Consider the following 21014-nt stretch of genomic DNA (forward strand, 5'->3'; position numbering starts at 1 on the left):
ATCTCAGTCTCCTCCATTAGACTGTGAATTCCCAAAAGGATGGGTCTTTGCTTTATGCTTATCTCTCACAATGCTTTGCTCATAATAGGCACATATTAAATGTGCACATATTAAATATTGTGGAACTGAATCAAAGTTTGCTTGGAACCCACATTTAAAAGTGGGAGCTCCCTCTGGGGTCTTTGGAAGATTGGCTTTCTCTCACACCTGTGTGTTATCTTATCGTCACTAGTAGACATGTATTGAAAAAATTTTTTAAGTTCAGAGAAGAATCTGGAATAGTGAAACAATTCCCTCATGCTTCTATGTTTTTAGTCTCCTAAAAACTGTCTGGTTTTTCCATTCAAAGTTACACAAAACTTTTTTTTTTCTATTTCAAATGTTCCAGAAACACTGGGAAGTTTCAGAAAATGTTGAGAAAATGAAGTAATTTAGAGCTTCAGGTACATCTGCAGTAGCAAATATAAGCAAGAATTTGCAAAAGACTCCTCAAACTAGAAAGGTTTCCTATACAAACACCTTGCAAAATAGGAGCCACCTTAGCATGTATAAATTAAAAACACTCTGAAAAGCTTTTTCGGGCAGGTGCTGATTGAAATGGAAATTTTATACAACAAAATTGATTATACTTGAAAAATTTAAAACTATAAGAAGAAAAATGAAATACAAGTAAGACTAGGTTTCAAAGATTTCTATTAAGTGTTTCTCTTTACACTGTTTTTTTTCAAGCTGTAGAAAATTCCCTGGTTGCAACCTCAGACAACAAAGGCCTCAGAGAATAGACATATATCTAAGGCAGAGGAAAGGCCATGAAGTGAGGCAGAGTCATGGTCACCACCTAAGCTAATAAATCAATTCCCACCATGAGGAAATAAAAATCCACTTCGGACTTTCCAGGCACCTAAACTTGGTAGATACTAAGGTCAAGAATCCTACCATGACCCAACTCCCATGCCCTGTCTGGTTTGTGAATCTGCCTCCCCCTTTTCTCTATTTGGTTGACAGGTAAGTAAAAAGAGTTAAAGCAGATCAGACAAGAATCAAAATAAAACACTTATTCAAAATTTTACACTTGAAACCTAGATTTGTTGTTATTTTTCACTGGGATTTGATTATAGCATATTTCAAAGGCATGATGCCTTTTAAAATCTAAATAGAATTTCACTGAAGTAGAATACAAGGAAATTCAAGGAACTTAAATTTTATTATGGTGTAATTTTTAAAAGAGACTCGTGATATTAAAATGTCACTTGATACAGAAATTCTAAGGATTGGAGAGAGATTGTTGCACAGAGCTGTGAACAGAATCATTTTTGGAACAGTGACATTCATAACAATCCCAATTGGGGGGGAATAAATGGTACATGGTCATAGTCATCACATTGTCCAAAGAAGGAAAGCCTGTTATATTTGGCTTATATATAGGCAGTGATGCTAAGCATCTCTTCTTTCCTAACTTTTAAAGCATTGGTTCTGAATAAGACAAACAGTAGGTGGTCAGCAGAAGATGCCAAAGGAGGAGATTTGATTTAGCTGGGGAGTTTTTTTAACTACAACACTCCCTCCCCTTCTGTGCTAGAATCAAAGGCAAGAGAAGAGGGAAAACATGTGTAATTTGAAAAAGTTTCCTAGACGATTTTCACTAGCCTCCAACTCTTACTAAAACAAGCAAAAAAAAAACCAAACAAAACAACTCACTGTTTTAAGTAATTGAGGATTACTACTTTTATAACAAGTCAAAGGAGGAAAACAAAACCTATTTTGTGGTGTAATTAGGGGGAAAAAAGGCAAAAAAAAAAAAAAACCCACACCTACTCGGTAGTCATATAATTGAAGATTCTAGAACCAGAAAAAAAACCATAGAGATCACAATACCCAACTTTCTTCATTTTATAGTTGAAGAAACTGAACATTAGAGAGGTTTGATTACTTAATGTTAGAAATAATACGGCTTTGAAACTAAAAAAGCTTTTTCTATGACGAATCTACACACAATAGAAAGTTGAGTCAATGAATATTTAGTTATAGCATCTTTTAGGAAACAATTATTGCACACTTAACTCTGTAGTAGGTAGACTTCATATATAGTTTCATACATTATTTCTAACCTTCACATCTGCTCTATAAGACAATTACTATTTTCTCGATTTTACATATTGAATAGGAAAGGACAAAGACACAGAGAAAGTAATCCTCCAAAAATCTCATAAATATTATCCACAGAGCTGGGATTTAAATTCAGGCTATCTAACGTCAGAGCCTGAACACCTAACCACTATGTGGTGCCCCTCTGCTGAGCTGCCTACCATGTACCCAGCACTCTGCCAGCTTCTGTAAATACAACAGTGGGAGGACAATTCCTACTTCCATGGAGCCACCATAAATAATAAGAAAGTAAACCAATGTTTAAATATATGCTTTCAAGTTTTGATAAGCAACACAAAGAAAAGGAACAAAGCATTATAAAAAGGACCACCTTAATTTATGAGGTCAGGGAAGAGAAATGATATCTAAGCTGAGGCTGAGAAGGGGTCATTCATATGAAAAGAGTTTAAGGCACCAGAAATAGCATATGCCAGAACGCTGAGAGAGGAGTTTGGTCTCCTCAAGGGACTAAAAGAAGGCCATTATGACTATAATGTGGGTAATATTCCAAAATGTACTAGAAAAGATGGGAGAAGTAGATTAAGAAAGCCAGATCATGCAGAGCCTTGGTAGCCAAGTTAAGCTCTAAGGAGTTTGCATTTACTTCTCAGTGGGTGGTGCAGATGTCCTCTTGGTGGTGTGGGGGAGATTGAAAGGGAAAGGGAAAGAGAAAGAATGCATCCTGCTCCCTTGATTTGTAGGGCACCTGAATATACCACCTGATTTTCCTCCTGTTTGCTGTCATCTACCAGCGTCCTTTGTCATCTCCCACTTCCTTGCTTTATATATGGTCTTCCTTCCCATGAAACTACTGTCTTGCTCATGATGACTCCAACATTCACAAGATTATCCACTTGGGATTCTGGTTTTCTTATTGACACCATCTGTAATGTGCTTTCCTCCACTCCACCCAGGTCACCCACACTGTGATTAAATCCTAGGCTTTCCATTTCATAGCAGAAATTGCTCCACCTTCAAAATCTCAGTTTCAAGCATTTAATTCTCCAATCACCACTTTCAATCTTTCTAGCTCACTTGTTCAATAATCCCCCTAATAAAATTCTTAAACCTTTTCAAGACCTCCATTCCACGGACCCCATCATTTTCAGCTCACCTTCCCTGTGCCTCTCTAAATATAAGTACCAATAGAAAATAAAAACCCTGGTGGATACAAATATTTGAGATGGTTAACGAAACAGATGAACATTGATGAAGAAAATCACACAGGTAAGTTGACTAATTTCACATAACATTCATGACCACAAACTCCCGTAGACCCTCAAAACTCCAGCAATCTGATTGCATTTCCCCATTGCTTTGCCCCTCTCCAAGATTTACACCATTTTCTCACTCCTTAATTATTTCCCATTCTCTCATTTGGTTTCCTCCAAGTTTCATCAAGCAAACAAGAGCCAACGGGAACTTACTTTCTTTCCTGCTATTTGAGTTCAAACCTTGCTTTTGTGGATCCTGTCTCTCTGGCCTCAAGATTTTCACCTTCTTATTATCCCCTCCCTCCCTCTCTCTCATATCATTAATTCTGTATCTCAGACTCAAAACAGGCTCTAGAGTTTGTTCATAAAAAAAAAAAGCAAACAAACCTCTATCCATCGGCCCCACATTAAACTTCCTCTCCATTTCTCTACTCTTTATAGTAGAATCTCTCAAAAATTTCCATCTCCTCAGCTTCTGTTCACTCTTCCGTCCTCAACATTTTGTCTTCTGGCACTATGAACCCACAGATGGTCTGTCAGTCATTAACACTACCATGCTGCCAAGTCTAGTGGCCAATGCCCTATTCATCCTCTCAGTAGCAGCTAACATGTTTAAGCACTCCTGACCTGACATACTCTCTCCCTTGCTTTTGTGACACTACACTGCCCTGGTTTTCCCCTTACCTCATTGAGAGTCCCTTGTCAATCCTCTGCTAGGATCTTCCTTCTCCATCTGACCTCTGGTTCTTCCTTCTCTATCCTTCCTGCTATAAATGTAAGGATTCTCCACTGTTTTGTCCAGAGTTGTTTCTTAACTCATAACTCTTTCTTCTCTTTCTACACCTCAGGTGGATAAATAAAATGCATGTGCTGATGACTTCCAAACTTACACGCCTGGCCCCAAATTATTCTCTGAGCTTTTCACTTGTATCTCAATTGCCTACCTGACATTTAAAAAAATTTTTTTTTAATGTTTATTTATGTTTGAGAAAGACAGAGAGAATTCAAGTGAGTTAGAGAGGGGCAGAGAGAGAGGGAGACACAAAATCTGAAGCAGGCTCCAGGCTCCGAGTTGTCAGCACAGAGCCCGACATGGGGCTCGAACTCACGAGCTGTGAGATCATGACCTGAGCCGAAGTCAGTTGCTCAACTGACTGAGCCACCCAGGCACCTCTCAATTGTCTACTTGACATTTTTTAATGTTTATTTATTTAATGTAATTTATTTACTTAATGTTTATTATCTAATGTTTATTTTATTTTGAGCACAAGTGGGGGAGGAGCAGAGAAAAAGGAGACACAGAATCCAAAGAAGGCTCCAGGCTCTGAGCTGTCAGCACAGAGCATGACTTGAGGCTCGAGCCCATGAACCATGAGATCATGACCTGAGCTGAAGTTGGACACTTAACTGACTGAGCCACCCAGGTGCCCCAGCCTACTTCATCTTTACCTGATATCTAACAGGCATCTCAGAATTTATCTGGTCAAAATGCATCTCTCACTCTTTTCCCAAAATGTGATTCTCCTCTAGCTTGCCCCACATTCCCCTATATGTTGCCTCATATTTGCCTCATGCCTTTTCCTTCCTTCAGTCCCAGCCCAACAATCAAGTAGCAAATCTAGCTGTTCTCCTCCTCTCTACTGCTATCACCTGGTGCAAGACAATATCATTTCTCCCTTGGGAACTCTAGTCTTATATAGGTCAAGTGCTGATCCCGGGTGTGGTTGGGTTCTATCTAAGGGGGACTGTAAGTCAGCAAGAATGGTGATTTATATTTCCAGGGCAAAAGCTAGTTCATTTGGGCTCTAGAGCATGAACTGTGTTTTCCCAACCAAAGGCATTTCACATTCCTCCCACAATTTCCCTGGGTCTTATCTAGTAGCACCTGTTCTTCTGTCCTTCTTTCATACTATAGTGTAAAAGATACTTGTAAGAGACAATGTTGCTTCACATAGTTTTTAACAGGAATGAATACCTCAGTCAAAAATATAGAAATATCAGGGGTGTCTGGTGGCTCAGTCAGTTAAGTGTCTGACTTTGGCTCAGGTCATGATCTTGCAGTTTGTGGGTTCAAGCCCCATGTTGGGCTCTGTGCTGACAGTTCAGAGCCTGGAGCCTGCTTCAGATTCTGTGTCTCCCTCTCTCTCTGCCCCTCCGCTGCTCACACTCTGTCTCTCTTTGTCTCTCAATAATAAATAAACGTTTAAAAAAATTTTTTTTAAATATAGAAATATGAAAATGTGAAATCCAGGCATCAACCTGGAGAACAGCAAGAAGCAGTGTCAGGGTACACATTCCAACAGTGTTTGTGTACCCACTGAACCTACACATGGCATTACTGTGTACAAGACCCCAGAAAGAGAAAGAAGTCTATGTACTAATTAGGCCTTAATGACTGAAGTGCTGGTCCAGCTAAGCACCATTCCTTGCCTCTGTGTGTGATAATTGAATACTGTCTTCCAAGTAATATCTGACTTCCTCTTCAATAACTCTGGATTCTGTCTTACAAAACCAGTGGCCACAAATAAGTGCAGAGTCTACAGTGCACATTTAATGCATTATTTGAAAAGCACATCATTTCAAAAAGTTAAAGAAAACCAGGAGAGCTTTCTCTGTGAGTAAATCCCCCCAACACATTGATTGTTAACAAAGAATAAAGCTAAGCATCCTTCACAGAATCTTTGCATTTATGAATTCCGATTCATAGAAGTCACTTCTTCAAACTGACTTCAGGCAAATGACTAAGTTGGAAGAACTCACCTAAACACTAAAAATATAAAATGGCTTTTCACTGAATTGATGCTTTGTCAAAATAACCAAGATCTTACAGATATAAAACCATAAGGAAAGGTATATTGGAAGTTCAAACAGAAATTCTTTGATTAAAATATGGGTTTCTGGGGCACCTGGGTGGCTCAGTCAGTTAAGTGTCTGGCTCAGGTCATGACCTCAGGGTTGTGGGATCAAGCCCGTGTCAGGTTCTGCACTGAGCACGGGGCCTGCGTAAGACTCTTTCTCCCTCTGCCTCTGTCCCCTGCTCTCTCTCTCAAATTAAAAAATATATATTAAAAAAATAATATATGCATTTCTTATTGTAGCTGGTTTCTTATTTATGACAATATAGTACTCCCCCCTTATCTGTGGAGGATACATTCCAATACTCCTAGTGGATTCCTGAAGCCTCAGATAGTACTAAATCCTATATATGCTATGTTGTTTCCCATACATATAAACCTATGATAAAGGTTAATTTATAAATTAGGCACAGTAATTATTATTGTTGTAACAATAATAATAATTGAAACAATTATTGTCAATAATAACAAAATAGAATATTTAAAGCAATATACTGTAATAAAAGTTATGTGAATGTGGTCTTTCTCTCTCAAAATATCTTATTGTGCTTTCTTGTGATGATGTGAAATGGTACAATGCCTATGTGATGAGACAAAGTGAAGTGAATGTCATAGGTGTTGTGACATAGCATTAGACTACTATTGACCTTCTGACAACACATCAGTAGGATCACCTGCTTCCAGACTGTGGAATAAGAGGGGACTACTGCACATTGAAACACTTGAAGATGAAGCAGCGTTTCAGTCTGATGGCATTTGTTGACATGAGTCTCTGTTCAAGTGGCTAAAACGTAGCACAATACATACAAAATTGATTTTTTAGCTCACATTTTCAAAAGAAATATGCTAGGTCACTTTTATGTTGCTTCCATGTAAATTCAACTCCTTTAACTTAAAATCAGAATCATTAAAAATATTATTAACTTTCTAGCTCAAAGAATGAAAATGAGAAAAGCGAGCACACTGCATGATTTGCAAGCATCGCTAATCCTTTCTTCTCCAGACACTTATTTTTCAATTTATGAATTCAGCACTCTTCCAATTGCTTCCCTAACTTGTTTCCTGCTGCCTTGAACCATTTCACTGTTTATCAGCAGTTAATTCAGAATAGTTGAAGGTAACTAAGGAAATAGAAGTCAAATTCAGTCCATTTTTTATGTTTTCTGGTAATAATTTCATTGGGATTGATGTCTGATTGGTGGTTTTTCATTTAAGTGTACTCAGTTTGTTCCCTATAAGTGCTGATCTTTGGCCAAAAGTGACTGAGGAATGACTAGCCAAGAAGAGCTTGCTCTAATGAAGTTAAATCTACATTCACCATATGACCTAGTAATCCCTCAACTAAGCATTTGCCCAAGAGAAATGAAGACATGTCAATGTACACAAGTGTTTACAGTAGCTTTAGTTACTACTACTAAAAACTGAAAAAACACAGTGTGCATCAACTGGCAAATGGATATAAATACTTGTACATTGAAAAGGAAGGAAGTGCTGACAAATACAGAAATGAGGATGAATCACAAAGCATTATGCTAGATAGAAGACAGACCCAAAACAGTACAAATTGTATGATTCCTTTTAAGTGACATTTGAAAGAGGCAAAACTATATTATGGACAAAAAACAGATCAGTGGTTGCCAAGACCCCAGAGCAACAAAAGAGAATGACAGCAAAGGGGCATGTGGAGAGCTTCTTGTGTCAATGGAAACGTTCTCTACCTTGATTTGTAAGGTGGCCACCAACTCAATAAGCATATATCCAAATTCATTAGAACTGTTCACACAAAAAGAGTGAATTCTACTGAAAGTAAATTAAGCATCAATAAACTCACTCTCCTTTTAAAAGTGTGTAACATTGTCTCCAATCTCAGGGAGCCTAAGATGGTGGATAAGGCAGTCCCAGCAAAAAGACAATTCACAGTAACTACGTACATCATTTTTTTAAAAAAAGAGGACTTCATAAGCCATGCTGTTCTAACATCTCCTTCTGTGGTTCTTCTTGGGTTTAATATGTGTCAGATGGAATTCAGAGATTGTCATGTTTGAAGTCCTGTTTTCTGAGACATTTCTAATTGTAGCACTTCAACACACAGGAAACCACTTTTGAAGCTTATGAGAGGAAACAGGTTGAATTTTCCTTTGCATTGTAGTCACAGAAAACTAATCAAATTCTAGAGTTGAAAGTCTTTAGCATCAGGAGACTTGCCTGGTGTTTACCAAGGACACTTTTTTATAGGGTATTCTCTTATAAATAATGTAACTTTATCACAATTATGTAGTTAACTTATTACTTATCACAGGAACTGCACTATACTTATTACCTGAAAAAAGGACCAAAGTTATTTTTTTGGATGGGTGACTTCCAACTCTTAACTGGGCTATAGCTGAGGCTCCATACTAAGCCATGCATTTAGTTAATGTAGTCTTTCCTTTTGCTTCCAGAAAGCTTGTCATGCCCTGTGTGCACTGTCTTGGTTAACCGCCATGCAGCAGTACGGAGCACTTGTCAGTGACCTCCATTTTTCCAAGTGTATTTCAATGTTTCTCTCTCCACCCCCCACCCCTGTGCCCCCACTCCCAGCCCCCAGCCGATGACTGAACTCAGAATTGCAGCTTTCAAGGTGCTTGCCAAAGGATATAATCTTAGAGTTACTGCCAAGGAATACCTTCTGCAAAATTAGGCACGAAAGATAGTCTATGAGAATTGCCTCAATGCAGGGTTTTTCATGCCATTTAACTAGACTCACAGTAAGAAATGCATTTTGCATCATGACCCAATACACACATTTGAAAGAAATGATGAAGTTTCTTAAGATACTCTGATTAATCTTCTTTACTCTCTTCTATTTTTTTAATCCTTTTTAAAAGTTGGTTGTGAACCACTGAATTAATTTTACTAACCACTAATAGATGCAACCTGTAGTTTGAAAATCAGTGATCTACAGGCTATGAAACTTGCCATTTATCTAAACATTACATAATCCAATGAGAGTAGATCATTAGGGAGTATTTAACCTTGACTACATTTTAGGATAAACACCCCTTCCAATCTCCCACCCTCATGGACCTAAATTACTTTTATGAGTTTTATTTTTGTTTAATACCATAAGCCCATGTATTATTAAGAATGTCATCAAAGACTGTTCATTACATACATAGTATTCCCTCTATGAAGGCCAAGGGTAGAAAAAAGTCTTTCTGGTCTCACTGTCAGGAAATATGATGATTATCCTAAGTGACTGACTTATTTCTCCTTTTGGTAAAACATATTGTATTCCCTTCCTCATATTGCCAATTAGAAGGCTTAGTTTCACATTCACAGCCTACCTCTAACAAGTACATGGGAATTTGGGGCTAGGATTTGGACATTTAAACTTACTCCTAATTCCCTTTTACTCTCCTATCTTTGACTTTTTGTTCTGCCTCATGTTTCTTATTGGCCTTATATTTATTTTCACTTACTCTTTATATTTTGTATGCCACTTTAAATCTTTGTGAAACAGAAGGGAAAGATTAGAGAAAGAAAAAAAAGGGAAGGAAAGAGAAAGAGAGATTACTTTCCAAGTATGATGATAAGACTCTGGTTTTCAAGCCTTCATTTCTTACATTTCAAAGTGAAATTAACATGAAGGTACAAATTCAGAACACTTTGTCCCACCTGTATCAGAAACAATAATTATAAGAGAAACAATTTTTCTGATATCTTAACTAATAAAAACTGGGTTTAGAGTTTTATCCGAACATTAAGTATTCTATACGCAACAATAAATACTGCCTGGACCAGTAAGAAATAACTTCAAGCAAAAGCTACCTTCTGTAATTGTATATGATTTGTCCTAATACCAGAGAATGCAGTATTTTCTTTGTGGCCCAAACACTATGTGGTATCTAAATTGAAGGAACAGTTTTTTCTGAAAGAAGCAAATAACATGTATTTTACTGGTGGCCAAGGTGACTGACTTCAAATACATTTCTAAATAATGAAATAAGTCAGGATATTAGAGGACAGATAAAATCACCTATGAAAATACATGTTTGGCTTTACTTAAGACCTCTTTGAAATAGTTCAGAACCAAGGAAATTATTTGGCAATATCAACAATGAAAGAAAATTAATTTTATGACTATGGTTTAGAAAATCAAATCAACACCCCTTGTTTAAGTAGCACCCCACCTAAAAAGTTGATTTATTAAATCTATATTCATTGAATAGATCAAATATTAATATCCACCCTACCATTTTCAAACCTCTTTTATCATCTCTTCATGCTGTTTTTGCCATTTTTAGGATACTGGTATGTAAATAATCAATGACAAATAATACTATTTATTTGATTAGCCCAACTATTCTGGTGCTACTTTGATTTCATTGGTCCACCCATCCTACCTCCAATCCAGCTGTGATTTAAACTATATAGTTATATTTGTACAAAGACAAAAGAACAGGCAGTGGGAACAAAAATAATCTTATGAAGAAATTTAAGGCTGATGGTATTTCTAAGTATTTGCCAAATAGATGTCTTAATAAACAGTATTAAAAAGAAACAACATACCCAAATGGAGTCACTTTTGCTAAGCCCCACCACAACTTAATACCTAACCTAACTACAGTTTCAGCCTCTCCCAGGAGAAGAATTTTAAGTCAGTCTGGAATTTCCTGATCAGCGCTAGTGAGACAATCCACATGATAAGACCTCCTGCTTTTCCCTAATGAGAGGTGGCTTGCCTGAAATAATCCACTCTGTTAACTTCTGCCTATAAAAACTTTCCATTTTGTATAACTCCGTGGACCCTCTTTCCACTTGCTAGATGGGATGCTGCTTGAATTATGAATCATTGAATAAAGCCAATTAGATCTTAAAATTTACTCAAATTTTGTGTTTTAGCAATAGTAATGGGAAAAGAGGTTGATGGAAGGATTATAATTATGATATGCAAAAGCAGATTAATTGAGTACTTTCTTTCAATGTACAATTAATAGCCTCAATGTGGCTAAGTTTTGGTTATGTAGAGAAATTAACTTTGAGCAATAATGTGAAAGCTTAAAATCAACTTTGTTGAAGAACAGATCAAACAAGAAGGGAACTTCTGCCTTCTAATAGAACTTACTTTTTGGAATCCTGTCTCTGTTTCTCAGCTTTTCTTCCATCTTCTCTGATTATCAACCCTTGGTCTCCATTGGCTTTGGTCCTCCCCCAATCTCCTCAATTCAACCTTTCAATGTTGAGAGTGCCTTAGCACTAAGGCTTGGCCCTCTTCTTTGCACTCTCCATACTCTCCCCTGCGTCACTTCAGTCCCTCCTGGAGCTTTACACACCATCTATATGCTAGTGGCTCCCAAATATATGCTCTAGGCTCAAATACTCCTTTGCTTTTTGACCCAGAGAGTCATCCATTCGGCAAATACTTAGGCACTGAGTACCTGTGGTGTATGAGTCTAGGTCTGGAGATATAGCGGTGAATTTAACAAAGTCCCTGCTTTCACAAAACTTATTTTCTAGTAGGGAAACAGGTCATGTAAACAATAAACACATAGAATATTAATGTGTTAGAAGCAATAACTGTTAAAAAGAAAAATTAATCAAGATATAGGGATTGAGTATTAAAGTTGAAGGTAGAAACCATTCTAGGTAGAGCGGCCAGGGAAGAAATCTCTGAGGAGTTGAATTTGATCAGAGACCTGAGTGGAGTAGAGGTAAGCCAAGAGGCAAAGACCTATGGGAAGAGATTTTCTAGGTAGCAAGTAAGGTGAATGCAAAGACCCTGAGACATGAATACCATGTTTAGTTTCTACAAAGAGAAAAAAGTCAAGTGTGCCTGGAGCAGTAAGTAAGGGAAAGAAAGGAGGAAGATGGGATCAGAGAAGTAACCAGAAGGCAAAACAAGACCCTCTCAGTCATTATAAAAATTTTAGATTTGGGGGCTCCTGGGTGGCTAACCATCCAACCCTTGATTTTGGCCAGGTCATGATCTCACAGTTTGTGAGACTGAGCCCCACATCCAACTCTGTGCTGACAGTGCAGAGCCTGGTTGGGATTCTCTCTCTCTCTCTCTCTCTGCCTCTCCCCCACTCACACTCTCCCTCTCTCAAAATAAATAAATACCCATTTTTTTAAAAAAAGGAATTTCAGATTTTATTCTAACTCAGATGGGAAGCCAGTGAAGGGTTTTGAGCAAGTATCTGATACAGTCCAACCTAGTTATCTATCTGATATCTCTATTTGAATATCTCAAATTTAACATGCTCCAAACAGAACTCTTAACCTCCCTCCCACCAAAATTAAATTAAAAAAAAAAAAATCCTGCTCCTTCTCTATTTTCCCCATCTTAGTAAATGTTACCACAGCCTATCCAATTACACAAGGCAGAATATACCAAATCATAACAAGTTCATCTATCTCTTTTATCTCTCATATCCATTCCATACTTAAAAACCTATACTCTCTACCAGAACAGATGACTAATCTATTTGCTTCTCTGTGTCTTTTATGCTACAAACCTAGTACATGACCATCTTTAACCTAAATAACAACACTAGGGCCAGATCTTTTACAGTTCTGACTTTCCATCATTGGCTTTCCCATGACCTAAATATAAAATACATAAACCCTGCCATGATCTACAAGGTCTTGCACAATTGAGTCTATGACTTTTTTTTAATATCTTTTTATATCTCACACCACTTTTCCTTTTTTTTTTTTCAATATATGAAGTTTATTGTCAAATTGGTTTCCATACAAAACCCAGTGCTCATCCCAAAAGGTGCCCTCCTCAATACCCATCACTCACCCTCCCCTCCCTCCCACCCCCCATCAACCCTCAGTTTGTTCTCAGTTTTTAAGAGTCTCTTATGCTTTGGCTGTCTTCCACTCTAACCTCTTTTTTTTTTTCCTTTCCCTCCGCCATGGGTTTCTGTTAAGTTTCTCAGGATCCACATAAGAGTGAAACCATATGGTATCTGTCTTTCTCTGTATGGTTTATTTCACTTAGCATAACACTCTCCAGTTCCATCCATGTTGCTACAAAGGGCCATATTTCATTCTTTCTCATTGCCACATAGTACTCCATTGTCACACCACTTTTCCTAAACTTCTGATGCTCCAGCACACTTACCTCTACCATTTCTTTGCACACACCTTTCCTATCATAGGGAATTTAGGTTACTATTCTTCACTACTCTCTCATAGTTGCCTCTCTCTTCCTTCATTCTTAACTGACATGTCCCTTCCTCAGAGAGGACTTCCTTACCCACCCATTATATTGTTGTCTTTCCCTGTTATCCTTTCCATGTATTTAATGGCACTTATAAGACTTTAAGGTTCATGAGAATAGGAACCATGTCTGCCTTATTCACTCCTGTGTGCACAGTCCCAGAATTGTGCCTGGAACAGAGCAAGTACTCAGTAAATATTTGATGAAGGAAGGATCAGTTGTCCTTATCTTGTCCAATTAATCCTCACAACCACACTGTCTTAGAAATCATTGTGTCTAATTCACAGATGAGAAAACAATCTCAGAATCATTCAGTGACCTGCCTAAGATTATACAACTAATTAGGACAGAAATAGGATTCAAAGTTAGCAGACTGTTATGTTGCAGATACCATCTGAAAATAATTTTTTCTAATAACAATATTAAAAATGAATCAATAAGTATCAATTCCATTTAACTAAATCTTAAAACATTGACCAGAAAATGTCCTCACTTTGACCTACATCATGGAAGAAGGAGAAATATAATCTTTGGGCCTGTACCAAGCACAGTGCAGACTCATAACAGATCAATAGATGTTGATCATTTAAATGACCTTTACATTTAAGTTATAGGCCTCTCTAACCCAAGACAAACATTCTTTTTATTAAAATGTATAATCTTATTTTATTCTTCCTTGCGTGAATTCTCTTGATTATTAGTTTCTTTAATAATACCATAGGGCTTTTAATGACAGCTAATACTTATTCTTAGCATCTTTTGTTAAGATTTTCAATAGCAACTATTCTACTTAAATTAGTCTACCTGATGGCACTGAATATATGCTAGGCATAATCTATTATTTCCCTGAAGTTACATTTATATGCCCTGATCCATTTTAAGTGAACTCATATATGCACATGGAGTATACACACCTGGCTCCCAAGATGAGGAAGGGGTCTTCTTAGTATTTCCACATTCTGATAAAAATGTAAGTCATCAACAACCAGTTATGAATTGAGAATTCCATCTTTTTGTCTCTTCACAGTCCATAAAACATAGTGGGAACTTAAACATTGTTTGTTAAATGAATGAATACATGTATAAATGAGTAAATAAGTACAAATGAGTAGAAAGGACAGAGAGATGGAGTTTTGCTTTAAACATCAAACACTTCTGTTCACACAAAGGCTATTGATTTTTTTAGAAAGTAGTTCCTTTTCAAAATTCTTGATATTTTCTCTTTTAGTGCTTAAGCCAAAACTTGGGTCATTTAACTTTATAGTGGATATAAAGTGGATAGTGGATTTATATTTACTATAAAAGCACAATTTGCTAATTATGGAAAATAAGTAAATACATATATGTAAAATGAAAAAAAAGGACTGTTTACGATCGCTTCCTGAGACAGAGAAGCTACTCTTCTTTCTGTACCCCTTATCCAAGCAAGAATCTTAAGAATTAATACATAACTTTAATGAAGATTATATTTTCTCTAGCTGCTGCAATGAAAGATGTCCTCAACAACCAATAGGTTTATATAACTAAAGCATTTGTATAGCATATCAATCTAATTTGAAGTATGGTTCAAAACTGGCATACGTGCTCTAATTAAATAAGATAAGCCTCAAAGCTCTTGCATATCTTTTGTTTGTTTGTTTTAATTCTTAACCTCAGCCTATCTTTTCCCCAGGTTGTTCAGAATCTTTTCCGTTCTATGAAAATTTCCAGTCTCACACTTGCCTTCTACCCTTAACCACTGACTTGATTCTCCTCCGGGTCTTTCCATGGCAATATCTCTCCAAACACCACCCCCCTTTCACTTACTGTTCTATTTTATCCTCATCCCTCCTCTCAAAAGAGGGTGGAATCCCTTTCTATACAAGATGGGTTCTTCCACCTGGGGTTCCATCCCTTTCCCTATTACCTTCTTTTCTTTCTCCTTCATCTTCATGTGTTCTCTTCCCCTGGGATAAAAGTCTTCCTTATCCCTAAGAAAAATAAATAAATAATAACAAACCAGAAGCAAACAAACAAAGCCTTACCTCCATTTTATTCCTCCTTTACATTAACACTCCATGTTACATCTTTGACATCAAGCCCTTCAAAGAGTTATCTATGCTCATTTCCTGAACTTCTTAGCCTTATGCTGTTAACCCTATAATCTGGTTTCTATTTACGGATTTCATTAATTTTCTAAAAGTCTTCTCTCAAAGGTCTGAATAATACAATACCCTCTGTCATACTTTCTAGAATTCTCAGAGCTATTTTTTTTTTCCCTCAGAGCCATCTTTATCTCTTCCCTCCAACAGCCCCTTATCTAATCAGTTAGTATATTGTGTCAATTCTCCTTCATGCTGCCTCTCTTATCCATAGTTTCCTCTTTATTCCAATAGGAGTAGCTCAGGTCCAATTCTAATCTTTTGCCCCTCTGCCCTTGATTATTACAAGTGACTCCTAACTGGTCTCCTTAAACCTGCCTCCTTCTATCAGTGCCAAAAAGTAAGCACTCTTGTCCTCAGTAATCAGACCCAACCTTTCCTTTAGCTTCTCTACCTCCTGAGACCTCCTGCCCCACATTAGTGTCCTCACTTCTTCCTGGGCTTCCTGCCTTATGTTTTGGTTATACTATACTGCTAGGCTGGAAATGCGTTTCAACTCTGACTGTGGAAAGGCAAATACATTTACCAGTCACCTCCTCCATGAAGCCCTTCCCAGAGTGTTCATAAGCTAATATAACCTGAAGAAAAATTAGAATAAGACATAATGACAATGTAATCCCAATTTATATGTCTACTTGTATATGGTATATAAACATAGTGGATAGATATAGGTGATAATGTTAACAGTGCCCATTAATAAATTTTTTTTTTAATGTTTATTTGTTAATTTATTTTTGAGAGAAAGAGAGACAGAGTGTGAGCAGGGGAGGGACATATAGAGAGGGAGATACAGAATCTGAAGCAGACTCCATGCTCCGAGCTGTCAGCACAGAGCCCAACACAGGTCTTGAATTCACAGACTGTGAGATCATGACCTGAGCCGAAATTGGATGCTTAATCGACTGAGCCACCCAGGTGCTGCAACAGTGCCCATTTTAAAGTATGATGCTCTAGAGATATGTATAGGGCTTTGGGCAACTCATTTTCTTTTGTATTTTCTGAATTATTCATAATAGCTAATATTTCTTGAGTGCTTCCTCTATACAAACCTCTTTACATGCATTAATTTATTTAATCTAACAACAACAAACAACAAAACCCTCTAATATAAGTATTAGTATCTTCATATTACCAAGGTAATTGAGAGTGAAGCAACTTGCCCCGTCACAGAGCTGGCGAGAATCATCTGCTCCAGAGCCTGCTCCCTTAAGCACTCCACTAAACTGCATGAAGGATTTTCATAATTGGAAAAACATGTTTTTAATTGCTTTTTTCCCTCCTATCTCCACCTCTGCCCAGCTCCACCCCCTAACACCACCAAATTCCAAATTCTCCTTCCATTTCCTTCAAAGACACTAATCTCAGGCAGGTATTAAAGAGAAAGGCAATCTGATTAAGAAAATTTGCATGAACTTGTGAATTAGCAATTGCCATCCTAAGGTAATTGAATCTTAAAAAGGATTCTTGTTAACATAAATGAATCCTAATTAGTGGAATTTCTGTTGCTATGACTAAGTGAATGTGTCTACTACTGGCAATGTGCAGAGGGGCAGAGGAGTATCTTGGGAAGGAGGATTTTCTCCATATACCTTAAAGCAAAAAGCTGTATTATGCACAAGGTCTCACTCTGTCTCTCAAATCCACCCTCCTTCCCACACAAGTCTGGTTCAGAGCACCAATAATCCTGACCCTGAGGCCTGCATAAAATTCCATTATACCATTTTGACACTGCAGAGTCCACCAAAAACCAGGCTAAGAACCAAGGTCATAGATGTTTATCTCGTTGGAATGTTCATTTTAGCCAGAGCACCACAGTGTTGACAAATCCATAACCGAAGCAATAGGTATGTTTATATGATGGCATTTATTCTAGCTGTGTGTAAATTTCACAGGAAAACTTTCCAGTGTAAGCATTTGTTCTAACCTCTTTTGTAGCTATCATATTTCAGGAGGTGAGTTTTATGGCTGTGATTTTTACATGTCCTACTTTGGTTGCATAATGATGAGATTTTAAATCAAGGTTTTTGCCTTGTATTTGCTACCTCAAAAGAATGCTGGGGATTCACATGACATTTTCTTCTCTCTGCATTTCTAGGGACTAAGTGTCCTTCATTTATCATGGTCAAGTTCTCAAGGGAAATCCAATGGACTTGGCACAGGAGTGTCAACCACAGGGCAAGCTATTTGCTCCCTGGGGAAGTGGCTAGGTCTGAAACTACACTGTAAGCTCATTTCCAGGAAAAAAAAAACAAACGTCTTTAATAAAACTAAGAATCAAAAAGTGATGCAAAGGAGACTCATCTGACAGAAAGATACCTAGTAAGAACTTTACAAATATTTTTTGGATGGATGGATGGATCAATGGGTGTATACAAGCACCTGTGGAAGACCCAACGGTCAGAGAACATAATGGGGGAGATGCAATCGTGGGGGAGGGAAATGAAATAAATAACATTCCTTATTCCCTCTGCCAATTTTAGAGATTGTTTTGTTGTTGTATGTATTCGGGAAAACTGGGCAAAAATACAAGCACTCTTCCATGACAGTCAGTCTTCTGCAAGACAGCACCAAATCTCAGTGGGAAGAGAAGGACCCCTGGAGAAGGCAAATCTGACAGAGAGACTGAACCTCAGTAATTTTAAGATTCCACATATACAGGGGTGCCTGGGTGGCTCAGTCAGTTAAGCATCTGACATCAAAGTCATGATTTCATGGTTTGTGAGTTCGAGCCCGGAATCGGGCTCTGTGCTGACAATTCAGAGCCTGGAGTCTGCTTCACATTCTGTCTCCCTCTCTCTCTCTGCCCCTCCCCTGCTCATGTTCTGTCTCTCTTTTTCTCAAAAATAAATAAACATTAAAAAATGTTTTAATCTTAAAAAAGGAAGATTCCATATAAATAATGGAGTCCAGAAAGTGCCATTATGAAGTAAATGTAACTCACAGTCTTAATATACCCACCCAGAGAAAGGAACACCATACCAGGGGGAGCAGGTGAGGTGAAGAGGCTGGGCCAGCTGAGTTTGCCCAGAAATTCTGAATATTTAATATAGGTTCTCTCCTGGCTTAATGTTTGAAATTCATATTATTCAATGGTATTCTATTGTTTGAAACTTTTAAGGGAAGTTTTTAATGAGAGTAGCTGTGGCAGGGACTTGCTACTCATCAAAAATTGTTTGCTCCCTCACATTTCCCACCCTTTGGCAGTTAGGAAGGGCCACACAACTAGCTCTGGAAAATAGGCTGCAAGCAAACGTGGCTTCACTGCCAGAAAGAAGTACTCAAGAGCCAGCATGTGATCTGGCTCTCTTACCCTGAGGCACAGACTGAAAAGTCTCCAAGTTCTAGATGGTGCAGCTACAAGACTGCAGAGCCTCAATTAGCCTGTGCCCCTAGACAATCTGAGCTCAGATTTCAATTCTTTCACATACTAGCTCAGTGATCTCGGGCATGTGGCTTAGTTTCTCTGAGCTCGGTTTCCTCAACTGTAAAATGAGTATAATAATAGTACCTACCTCAATAATTTGTTCAGGGTAGCAGAGAGTAAGCAATGAGTAAATACTATGTATTATTAAAAATCTAAAAATAATGAGAAAGGACACATAATAAATACATTCGTTTTATTTCTCTCTCTTTAAGAAATAAAGACAACGTTGAATTATTTATTTATTTTTATTTTTTTTAGAGAGAGTGCAGATGAGCAGGGGAGAGGGTCAGAGGGAGAGAGAGAACCCTAAGCAGGCTCCATGCTCAGCACAGAGCCCGACACGGGACTCAATCCCACGACCCTGGAATCATGATCTGAGCCAAAATCAAGAGTCAGATGCTCAACCGACTGAGCCACCCAGGTGCCCTGAACATTTTAAAAGTAACTAATAAATATTATAATTGATACAATCACTTATGTGTCTTTTTTTCCCTTGCTATGGCATTCACTTCCAAACTCAGAACCAACCCTCTATTTTTTTTTTAATTTTTTTTTTAACGTTTTATTTATTTTTGAGACAGAGAGAGACACAGCATGAATGGGGGAGGGGCAGAGAGAGAGGGAGACACAGAATCGGAAGCAGGCTCCAAGCTCTGAGCCATCAGCCCAGAGCCCGACGCGGGGCTCAAACTCGCGGACCGCGAGACCGTGACCTGAGCTGAAGTCGGACGCTTAACCGACTGAGCCACCCAGGCGCCCCCCAACCCTCTATTTTAAAAAGTCTATCACAACCACATTTTCAGATTATAAGTATTTTAGCAGGTATTGTTTTTTCGAAGGAGTATATCTTTCCAGAAGAAAATAAGAATAAGTGATAGTTATTTACTGTGCCATTTAATGAGTATTTGCAGAAAGGATTATAAGGTGAAAAAAATTGTAAAAGAAGAAAGGAAGAGTGTAATTTCAAATGAAAGTTTTCATTCTGAAATGAGATTTCTAAACCTTCATAAAATTTGGTTCTCCAACTTAATGTCACACTAATACATCATATTTATCAAACACTTCAGCACTGATAAAGCAATCAGAAATGAAAAAAGGCAATGGTGGTGCCCTGAGTTGTGGATTATCTAGATGTTACCCTAAACATAATTTCAGTGCTTACATTTTCGACCTTTCAATACTCGTGTTGCTCCAATTTCACATTGGAAGGAGAGTGAAGTAATTGTGCTTTCACAATTATAGAAAAGTTGAGAAATTGAAGCAAGACTACATTTTCTGAGGAAACTCAAAATGTCAATTGATGCTGATTAAGCTTTAAGCACCCATTTAGGGTAAGCATAACATGGAGGGCACAAGACATTTGCTCCACCCAGAATGTCTCTCTAGTCCTTACCCAGTGGTGAGCTCTTCTGACACCATCCAAAGCCCTTCTTTGCCTCCTTACTTCCCCCTCATGCCTAGAAGTAGCTGGTCACTCCTTTCACCGTGTCTCCCCATAGCTGCACAGACTCCTTCCTACTCGTGCTTATTTGCATCTCTCCCTTCCATGAGAATAGGGTGTCTTGTATACCCAGGAGTCCCCAAAACCTATACAGGCTCCTAAACTTCAATCGAACATTACAAAAATTATTGTCCAAATAGCTGAATATGTAGACAGTGAATTAGACTGTATAAACATGTAACATATATTCATTTTGCCTATGTAGCTATTTTATACAACACACAGCATCTTCTATTTTAATAAATTTTATGAGTCCTCTTCTTCCACTAAATAGTGAGGTGCTAGAGGAGAGCAATTTTGTGTCATTTCCACTTGTAAGCCCTCATATCATCCAAAAAAGAGGCTTAAAGGCAATTAAGTGCTGTTTGCTGAAATTAATTTAAAGTATTACAGTAGGCATAAGTGCTAGGTGACTCAGTCAATAGCAAGTGAAATTAGGTCCTCATTGTGTCATGTGATCCTAATATTTATTACTGATACAGCCAATATATGTATCATTAATTAATCCAGTCCTTTATTTACTA

General features: G+C 37.7%; 1 long non-coding RNA gene across 5 annotated transcripts in view; it reads right to left on the reverse strand.

The window, feature by feature from the left end:
* The window catches only part of LOC132667356 (uncharacterized), a 260339-nt gene that overhangs the window by 79080 nt on the left and 160245 nt on the right, over positions 1-21014 (reverse strand). For 4 of the 5 annotated variants that reach the window (XR_013555680.2, XR_013555683.2, XR_013555682.2 and 1 more), the window contains exon 5: positions 15331-15394. The exons of the other annotated variant lie outside the window; for it this stretch is intronic. This is a non-coding gene — a long non-coding RNA (uncharacterized LOC132667356). The remainder of the gene's footprint in view (positions 1-15330; positions 15395-21014) is intronic. 5 annotated transcript variants of the gene reach the window in all.

The sequence above is a fragment of the Panthera onca genome, chromosome B2 (genome assembly GCF_046562875.1).
Source record: "Panthera onca isolate mPanOnc1 chromosome B2, mPanOnc1 haplotype 2, whole genome shotgun sequence".
In the NCBI taxonomy this organism is placed as follows: domain Eukaryota; kingdom Metazoa; phylum Chordata; class Mammalia; order Carnivora; family Felidae; genus Panthera; species Panthera onca.